Below are 9,099 nucleotides of genomic sequence, written 5' to 3' on the forward strand. Positions count from 1 at the left end.
GCTGCCACTGACACCATGATCTCACCTCCAGGCTGAGAGCTATTGGCCTTCAGAGAGCTGCTTACACCCGAGCCTTACGGCTGGGGATGTGGCTCAGGTGGGAGAGTGCTCATGTTTCAAGGGCAAGGCCCTGGGTTCAGTTCCCAGCACTACTGAAATTTGTCATGATGGTGTCTGCCAAGGACTTAGCTATATAATATAAAAAGTATAAGTGCTTTTTAAAAAGGAGTTTTCTATGCTTTACTCACATTTTCTTTTCTTCTACTACAGAGCTGCATCCATGTCACCATCCAGAACATCATAGTGTCTGTCCCAGATCTGCAATGAGTTGAATCACACACACCTACATCAGTGGGAGTGTGTGTGTGTGTGTGTGTGTGTGTAGATTTTGTGTATATGTGAGTGTGGTATATGTGTGTATATAGAATGGTATATATATATATCTATGTATATGTTCAACCTATGTCACGTATGTTACATCTGTATCATGTATGTTCACTCGTGTGTATGGCTGGCACACTGTGCTTACTCACAGAGCCAGGAGGAAGACACTGATGTGTCCTCTATTAACCAAGGCTATTTCAGGGTAGAACAGTATGTGAGGAGTTCAGTGCAGCTGGAGACGGGTTTTGTTAGGTGGTGTATTTTCTAACAGTTAAGATGATATTTTCTGGTTAGGAACCAATATGGCTGTAAGGGCCTAGAGTATCCAATGCTGGCCTGTCTCTCCTGCCTCAGGGTGCCCGAGGACAGGTTGTAATGCCGCCACTCACAAACCAACTGAAGAAGGATGAAAATCTTTGCAGGTCCCAGACATCAGCATACATGCCTGACTCTGCTCAGAGGGTTTCTGTGAGAGACAGGGTTTCTGTGAGAGACAAAGTCTTGTTTAAAAAAAAAAAAAGTGAGGCACAGAACTGGAATCTGAGGACATGTAAAGTGAGGCTTCTGACTCAGGTGAGCTTCATTGCTCTTTGATTGATTGTTAAGCCCACCTGAGGCTTACCACCAACGCCATTTCAGGTAGAAACTGAAGTTCCTGATGCAGACAGCATGGTGTCTTCCTCGGTGAGATGCTTGACTGCAGTCTGCATGGTACCCCAACACCATGGAAACTGGGATAGATGTCAGTGTTTTCAAGAGAATATCCTATTGATGGGTATTCTCTGCTGGGCTCTCAGAAGGACCTTTGAGGCTGCTGTTTGGGGCTTAAGCTCTCTATGCCTTGATCTCTTGAGTTTGACCATCACTGACTATTGATGCTCCAGAGCATCGTAGGTACGATTAGGACTTCTGGAACAACGTGGACCACCTCACAAACCCTGAGAGACAAGAGGACATGACTGCAGCTCTGTGGGCCGTGTCACAGTTGCCTCAGGTAAAACAGCACAAAGCAGCCCTCTTCTCCTCCCCAAACTCCATGTCAACCCCTCCAGGCTGTCCAGTCCTGCAGCCATGCTGTCCCGATGACCATCGTTCTAACTGAGCGCTGTGGCCACCAAACACAACACAACAAGCCACGAAAGTCTATCTGGCCTACAGAAAGAAGTCTGCTTGCCTGACAGGTTTCCTGGAAGTCAAGAATTGCTCTGAAGGTTTAATAACCTCACCGCTGAGGCTAGTGCTTACTTCCTTCCACCAACAAAATTGGTGTCCTGCAAAGAGATGACAGGACAAACGCACTGTCAGTGGCAGAGCAGCAAAAGCAGCTCGCTCTGAACTGTGACTGTGTGCACATTCTCAATGCTGCTTCTGCTAATGGTGGCCCTGCCTAGAAGAGAAGCTACCAGAACACAGAGCCATTCTCCACCAAGTCCACAGAGATTCATGTTTTATTTAAGTGTATTCGTGTTATTTAAGTAGATTTAAGTGGTTTCTTTAAAACACTGTTTAACTCTATAATAAAAGCTAACTTTTGTGTGGTGATCGGAGTCTTCTTCTCTCGGATCAGTCACATTAACATATTAAATGAGAGATGTGATGGCCAGCAAATAGGACCAGTGGGGTGCCGGGGGCAGCCTTGCCCTAGCTGTTTATTTATTTCTCCTTTATTTCACTTTACCCCCTTTCTGTCTTGCTTGATTCAGTGTGAACAGCAACGCCTGGCCTGAAACTAACTATGTAGTCCAGGCTAGCCTGGAACTGACAGGGATCCAACTGCTCCTGCCTGCCAAGTGCTGGGATCAGAGACTTTTCATTACTGTGGCTGTAAGTTTTACATTTGATTCTGACGCTGTCTTCTATGTCTATTCTATCCCTCGATCATGCTTGGTCCTCGCTGCCCTCTGGCATCCTCCTCCAACTCTTTTCGGAACCCCTGCTCCCAACACATCCCCCTCCCTCTACTTCCATGTCTTATTTAAATGTACATTTATTTACTCTGTAAGTGAGGTGGGGGGGGGGAGGGAGGGAAGGAGAAGAGGGGGAATATGAGAATGCTAGAGGCTCTCTGGAGTTCAGGATAACTTGCAGGAATCAGTTCCTTTCTCCCACCATGTGGGATCCTGGGGTTAAACTCTGCTTGCTTGGGGGTTGGTGCCAAGGGCCTTGTCCCATGAAGCTGATTTGCCTGTGTTTTCTGTGCCCCGTTTTCTGTGTTTGAACAACACACTGAGTTTAATCAGGGTCTGTGAATGTTTGTAGGGCCCTATTGGGTCCTAGGCAACTTCTCGTTCTCTACACCCCTAAAGAAAAATGACTCATCCCCCCCCCCAACCCAGGCAACAGTTAACTATCAATAGTGCCTCATTTAGAGGTGGAGCACGAGGCCCTAGTCCATGCTAGTGAAGTGCGCCACCTTGTGGCGCTTTAGTGGAGGTAACCACAGCTGCTGGGCTTTCATGAGTGCAAAGCTTAGTCCTGACCGGAACAGAGGTTGTCCAACACTCCTCCTCAGCCTCCACCTGAACTGTGTGGCCTATGTGTGGGTGTGTGCGTGCGTGGGTGTGTGTGTGGTGTGTGTGAATGTGTGTGTGGTGTGTGTGTGTGTGTACGTGTGCATGGTGTGTGTGTACGTGTGTGTGTGTGTGTGTGTGTGTGTGTGTTATAGATCTTGGCGTAACAACCCTTTGATGAATAGTGAGTCTATGCATTGTGTTATGGTTAAATTAAAAGTATGGCCTAATGAGCTTATTATTAGGCTATAATCATTATGGTGGTATTTTCTAACTCACTTTCAATCAATAAAAGATGCAGGCACCTGTTGTATTTTAGAATAGCCTCGGCTCACCTGGGGCAGAGCAGATAGTAATCCCCTAAACAATCTTTTACCTCCCAAGCCCCTGTACTATGGCATCTGATCTAATTTCTGCTTGGGCTAACTCCCACCCGTAATCCGTAACTACTTGCTAATGTTGTCCATCGCCTTCATCCACACCGATCGGGCCGTGTGCTCGCTCCACCGAGCCCATTGCGGTGGTTCTGCAGCCTCCTTCCAGCCCTCTCTTGCTTCCTCCTCTGCTACCTGTGTGCATCCCCTTCCCAAGATCCTTCTGTCCCCAAGCCCTCAAGCCTTCGCCATGCCCACCTTCCTCCAGGCATGGGCTTTCTTTATTAGTCAAACACGGAGGCCAGGTTACATGACAATACTTGGGGTACCTGACAGTCTGCGAGTAAACTGTAAGAATCTCGGGGAACAAGCAATTAACAAATACCAAGCGCCAGACCATACTCCGACAGCGTTAACCACTCCCCAGGCAAAAGAAGCTTCTCTGATCCATGGGGAAAGCAGCATTAATCTATGGACACGAACAAATATTTAGGAGGCAGTCTGACAAGTCCGTTTAGAAAATGACAATAGCATGGGGCCTCTGTGCCCCAGTGGATGAGCTTAGGACCAGACTCAGAGCACCAGCCATGAGTGCCATCCTGTGAAATGTCCAAAATCTCACCCAGGAGGTGTTCGTTAGAACTACAGTGCCACGATTGCACCCTTGGGCAGATTGTATCTCAGCAGGTCAGCCTTACGGCATGTGGACTCCACTGCCGGCCAGAACCCTGATGACTGGTTTCTCCCAGCACCGCCCTGCACTAAGGAAGCTAGGCAGCGGGAAGGACGTTTGCCATTCGGTTTCGGCTGGTTTCTCTATGCGCCAAGATCAAACTGCAGTGTCCCCAACAGTAGGGCCTATCATCTGCTTCTGGTGGGTCACCATGAGAAAGAGTTGTTTTGGAAGCTTCAGGCCTCCCTGACTGAAAGCACAGGAGGGCTATCTCACACCAGGACTGGAATTTTTCTGTGATAACCCACGGCTGTGGAAGCAGCCTGAGCACACCATGCAGGGGCGCTCTCGAGTCTTCCCATTGGCTCTCTCATGAAGACTCACAACCATCAAATGGGAGGGAGGGAGGAATGGGAAGATATAAGGGGGTAACAATTTAGATGTAATATGAATAAATTAATAAAATATATTTTTAAAAAAATAAAGACTCACAACCATCATCAGATCTACAGCTCCACTCCTGGTTACTGTATAGTTCACACTAACCTTGAACTCCTGATAAGGCTAGCTGGCAGATTCTATGAAAGTGTACCGTATTTTGTCCTTTAGAGAGTGTCCCCCACCCCAACTCCAACATGCTCTAGTTTTGTGCTACATTCATTGACCAGCCAGGGCCAAGACCACCCCTGCCCTCTATGCCTGCACCGTACTCAGGAGAGCCACCCTCCTGTAGTGCCCCCCAAGAGCCCTGGGCACTAGTGCCAGAGAGGGGGGGGGGGAGCAAGGCGTGAGGAGGCTGGGCTGCACTTGGGAGGTGGGAAGGTCCATAGCTTTAGAAGAGGATGCTTCTGTGGATTCCTTCTGCAGCCTGAGGCTGTGAGCTGCAGTGAGTGTCTACCTCCCGGCTGCTTCTTAGCTGGCTCCTCCATAGGCCCCAAAAAGCTGCACCTGTTGCCATTTCAGTGGTGTGTGTGTGTTTGTAGGTGTGAGTGACTGTGTGCACAGCATGTTGGTGCAGAAGTAGGCGGACAAACTTGGGTGCTGTTTTTCAGGCACCTTCCAACATCTGAGACAAGGTGTCTCCATGGCCAGAAACTTTGCCACACAAGCCAGGCTCAGCGTGGTGCCTGGCTTTTCTGTGGATCTCAAGAGATACAAACTGAGGTCTTCAGGCTCCTGAGGTTGGGCACATGACTGACTGAACCTTCTCCTCAGCTCCCTATTGCCTCCCGAGCTTCCCCCCAAAGTCCTGCCTTTTCGTGCACTCTTCCCTCTTAGATCTACAGGACCCAGGACTGCCCTGACCTTCTAAACTCCAAGAGAAGGCGAGGAGGGTCTAAGACCCTTGGACCCTGGGTCTGTGCACATCTGGCCTAGCCCTGCCATGCACCAAGTTCACAAGCACAGTAGCCTTGCCGTGTCCAGCAGACAGCATCTCACGGCAGGCCTCCCGCCCTCCAGCCCTTACTTTCTTCTTGTCCAGTGTGTCCAGAGTGATGCATTGTTGACACAGATGCTCCTGTAGTGCTGGGCACTCAGCTGTCACTCATTCTCTGCATCTGGACAAGTTAGGGTTATGTACTGTGAAGAGACTTGGAGACAGAACTTCATTGCACACCCAGGCTGCCCTGCAACTCAAAAATGTATAACACCATGACTGTGTCTTTAAAAAAACAATGTGGTCCCTAGGAATTGAACTCATGTCGTTAGGAACATATGTTCATGTAATAATGTCTATATGCAATAACCTAATAACCAGTATTATCCTAAATGAGGAGTGGAATCTCAAACTGTCCCTCTAAAATCAGGACCAAGACAAGGATGTCCACTTTCTCCACTCGTTCAGGGGTCTCTCTGAAGTCTTGGTCACATCAGCAGGACAAGAGAAGGAAGGGAGGGAGGGGATGCAAATAGGAAAGGCAGAGTCAAAGTGCCCTCATTTGCAAGGGTGTGTGTGGTTCAACGCCTGAGACCCAAAGAGTCCTCCAGAAAAGCTGATAAGACATTTTCAGCAAAGCTGCAGGACACAAAACTAGCATGGAAACTGGTAGCTTTCGATGGCGCAGAGAGGGCAGCTAGAATCAAGTGTTGCACTGCGGAGAGAAAAATCACTGTAGGAGCCGAGGTCCGGGGAGGTCACAAGACTTTGCCTGAATGCGACTGAGCATGGGAACCGAGTGATTTAAAGTGTAAAAAAGAAAATGTCTATTGAAAAGATGTTCCCACAAGCCTTTGTGTCAAAGCATTCAGTCCCTAGCTTAGTTCCATTGGAATATGCTTGGAAGCGTTGTAGCGCCTAGGTCCTATCCTTGTGCCTGCAGGGATGTGGGAAGGTGATAAGATCTGACAGCGGTAGTGCAACCTAGCCCATTTCCTCCCCACTCTCTCACTCTGCACGTCACAGACGGGGTGTCGTGTACCCTAGGCTGACCTCAAGCCTACTGTGCGGCCAAAAATCATCTTAAACATCTTTTGTTAATGCTTTGATAATTTTTCCATGTATATAGTATATTTTGGTCATTTTTCACACATACCCCGTTACCCTCTCTCTTCCCCTTTCTGCTCCAGCCAATTCTCTTCTTCCCAGTATGTGCACCTCCTACTTTTCGACTTCGACCTGTGCTCGTCCACCACTGGGTGTGGAACCTCCCACCTTTCCTCTGAAACCTCCAAGAAACCGCCCCCCCCCACCCCCCCCAACTCTGCCAAGTGGACCTGAACTCCCTTCAGAGCCTCTTGCATTTCCCTGTCTGACTCTTCTAACAAATCAAGGACAGTCCACCTCAGGGGACACTGAACTTCAAAAAAAAAAAAACCAAAAAAAAACCACAAACAAACAAAAAACCCACACACAACAACAACAACAAAAACTTGAAAACATCATATATTTTAAGCCATATTATTCCACACTCCCAAACCTTCCATACACAACCATGGAAAGACAAACACTTTTTTAAGGGCTGTATCTGCTATATATGCAGTATTTATCTTTAGAGGTCTGTCTTACATTCCTATCTCCTGTAGCCCTTGGAATCTTATATTTCTCACTCACTCGTATTATTACTTACTTAATATTCTTGTAGGAATACAATCTTATATTACTTACTTACTCATACTAAAGAAGTCTCCAGGCATCCCTAAAAACTTAGCAGCCCCGGCAAGGATCGCATCCGTAGATTCCTTACCACACAGCAGCTCACGCCTGACTCAACCCTGGCTCCCTTTATCGCTGACACCACGAGAAGCTAGTGAGAATGGCGCGAGAGCCACAGCAGAAGCCACTAAGCAGGGGCTTGAAGGCAAAGGGAGCTAGCTCACTCCCATCCCAGCAAGCTGGGCTGCAAATGCCGGGCCTTGCACCCGGGGCGCGGTGTAACCTGCTGCGTTTCTCAAGGGCCTTCTTCCTTTATTGTTTCCCATAAAGTCCATCAGGTCAAGCTGGCTTGTGCTGCTATAGAACAAGCAATTCTCGCGAGAAAGCACGCAGTGTGCCTCACTGTGCGGCTTTCCCTAAAAATAGTATGTCTAGGAAGACATACACTTAGTGAAATACAAGCAGAAAACAGCGTCTTTTAAATAATCAAGTAGTGACCCTTTCTTTGGTGGGATCATAAAGTGATGGCACCACTCGGCAGGGACATAAACTACCAAGTGGTGGGGCCTTGTGAAAGGCAGTGTGTTGCAAGGGGCGTGGCTTTGAGGCTGGGATCTTAGTCCTGCTCCTTCCGGTCTCTCTACAGTGGTCTCCTTCCCAGACTCCTCCTGCTGATGCTGGTCCAAAGCAGGGAGGACAACGATGCTCAGACACATGGCAACTGTGAGCCACCATAAGCCTTTCCTCCCAGGGTTGCTTGCTCCCTCTGGTATTCTGTCACAGCGATGAAGACCGACTAACACGGCACCAGCTTTTATGAACAGCTTTGCCTTGAAAGAATCTAGCCAGGTGACAGATAAAGGCACTCACTCGGAGCTTTCTGTGAAGCAGGAAGTCCCTCTTACAGCATTTTGCCTGGCACTGGCCAAGATACAGTACTCAGAAGGCAGAGCCTGGAGTTCTCTAAGACGGGGTGGGGGGGGGGGGTGGGGGGGGGCAGCCTGCTCTACAGAGTGAGTTCCAGCACTACACAGAGAAACTGAAAAACCAACAACAACAAAGAAGGCTTTGTTAGGCTGGGAATGCAGCTTAGTGGCAGAGAGCACGCCTGGTGTGTATGTAGGCCTGGCCTCGCTGTTTAGCACCTCAAAAAGTATTAAGGATACAGCTAAATGCGTTAAGATAATTAAGTAGAATTGAGGCAGCATCTTAGTTGCTGATCTTTTTGAAGCCACTAAATATGAACTGTATATAAATGCCTCTGTGAGCCATTGAAAAGTGACCTACCATCCACTCATGTTAATGGGTGACGTAACACGAGAAAACGTGTTTAAGGTTTCCTCTTCAGTGTGCAGATTTCATGGACTCTTGCTGTATAGCGACCATCGACTCGCCAGCTCTGCAAATACAAAAGGAGACAAGGTGGGTTGTCTCCTTCCCCACAGTAAAACAAACAAAAAACCCCACACAAATTCCCTTTATTTTTTCTTCTGGACTTTACCTGACCTTTATTAACGTCTCCTTTCTCTAACCCTGGGTGCCTGGTCCTGCACCCAGAGGTGGTACAGAATCCTAGAGGGGGTCAAGATTCTATACTGGCAGTTTACGAGCTGGAGTAAACCAGTTGTAACTGCCACCCCAACTGCACCCACCAACAAAGGCTGTAGCTGGGCAGGTGGCTCCCAGCTGGGAACCTAGCACTTCTGAGGCTGAGGCAGAACAGTCGCCCTGTGGGTTTAATGCTCAAGTGACGTGGGTGAGCTCCAGACCACAGTGGGGTGCAGAGTGAGACTCCTGTGTCAAGAAGTGCGGGTAGGGGCGGGAGGGGAGAGCAAGCATCTTCAATGCTTTTCAGGCATGAAAAACCCAAACGGTGGGATGTCCACATGGTCTAAGGATACGAGGCCAGCAGAGTGCGGGCGGAAGTGAACCCGGAAGAAGGAAAGCTGGCAGTCAGCTGCTTCTGCCCCTCTGCTGTTGGCTTCTAGTGGGTAGAGTTCATGTTCAAAGCCTCCAGATACTGAGAAGAGCCCTGCTTCCGGAAGTTGACGGGAACCAAGATCT

General features: G+C 48.6%; 1 long non-coding RNA gene across 1 annotated transcript; it reads right to left on the bottom strand.

Moving 5' to 3' along the window:
• Nucleotides 1-247: 247 nt before the first annotated feature.
• Nucleotides 248-8,691, bottom strand: LOC311588136. Its single transcript, XR_014776099.1, has 3 exons — nt 8,542-8,691; nt 8,323-8,434; nt 248-318 (listed from the first exon to the last, which is right to left on the bottom strand). It is a non-coding gene; the product is annotated as an uncharacterized lncRNA (long non-coding RNA).
• Nucleotides 8,692-9,099: the final 408 nt, after the last annotated feature.

Source organism: Acomys minous (genome assembly GCF_964271855.1).
Source record: "Acomys minous genome assembly, chromosome: 17".
Lineage (NCBI taxonomy): Eukaryota > Metazoa > Chordata > Mammalia > Rodentia > Muridae > Acomys > Acomys minous.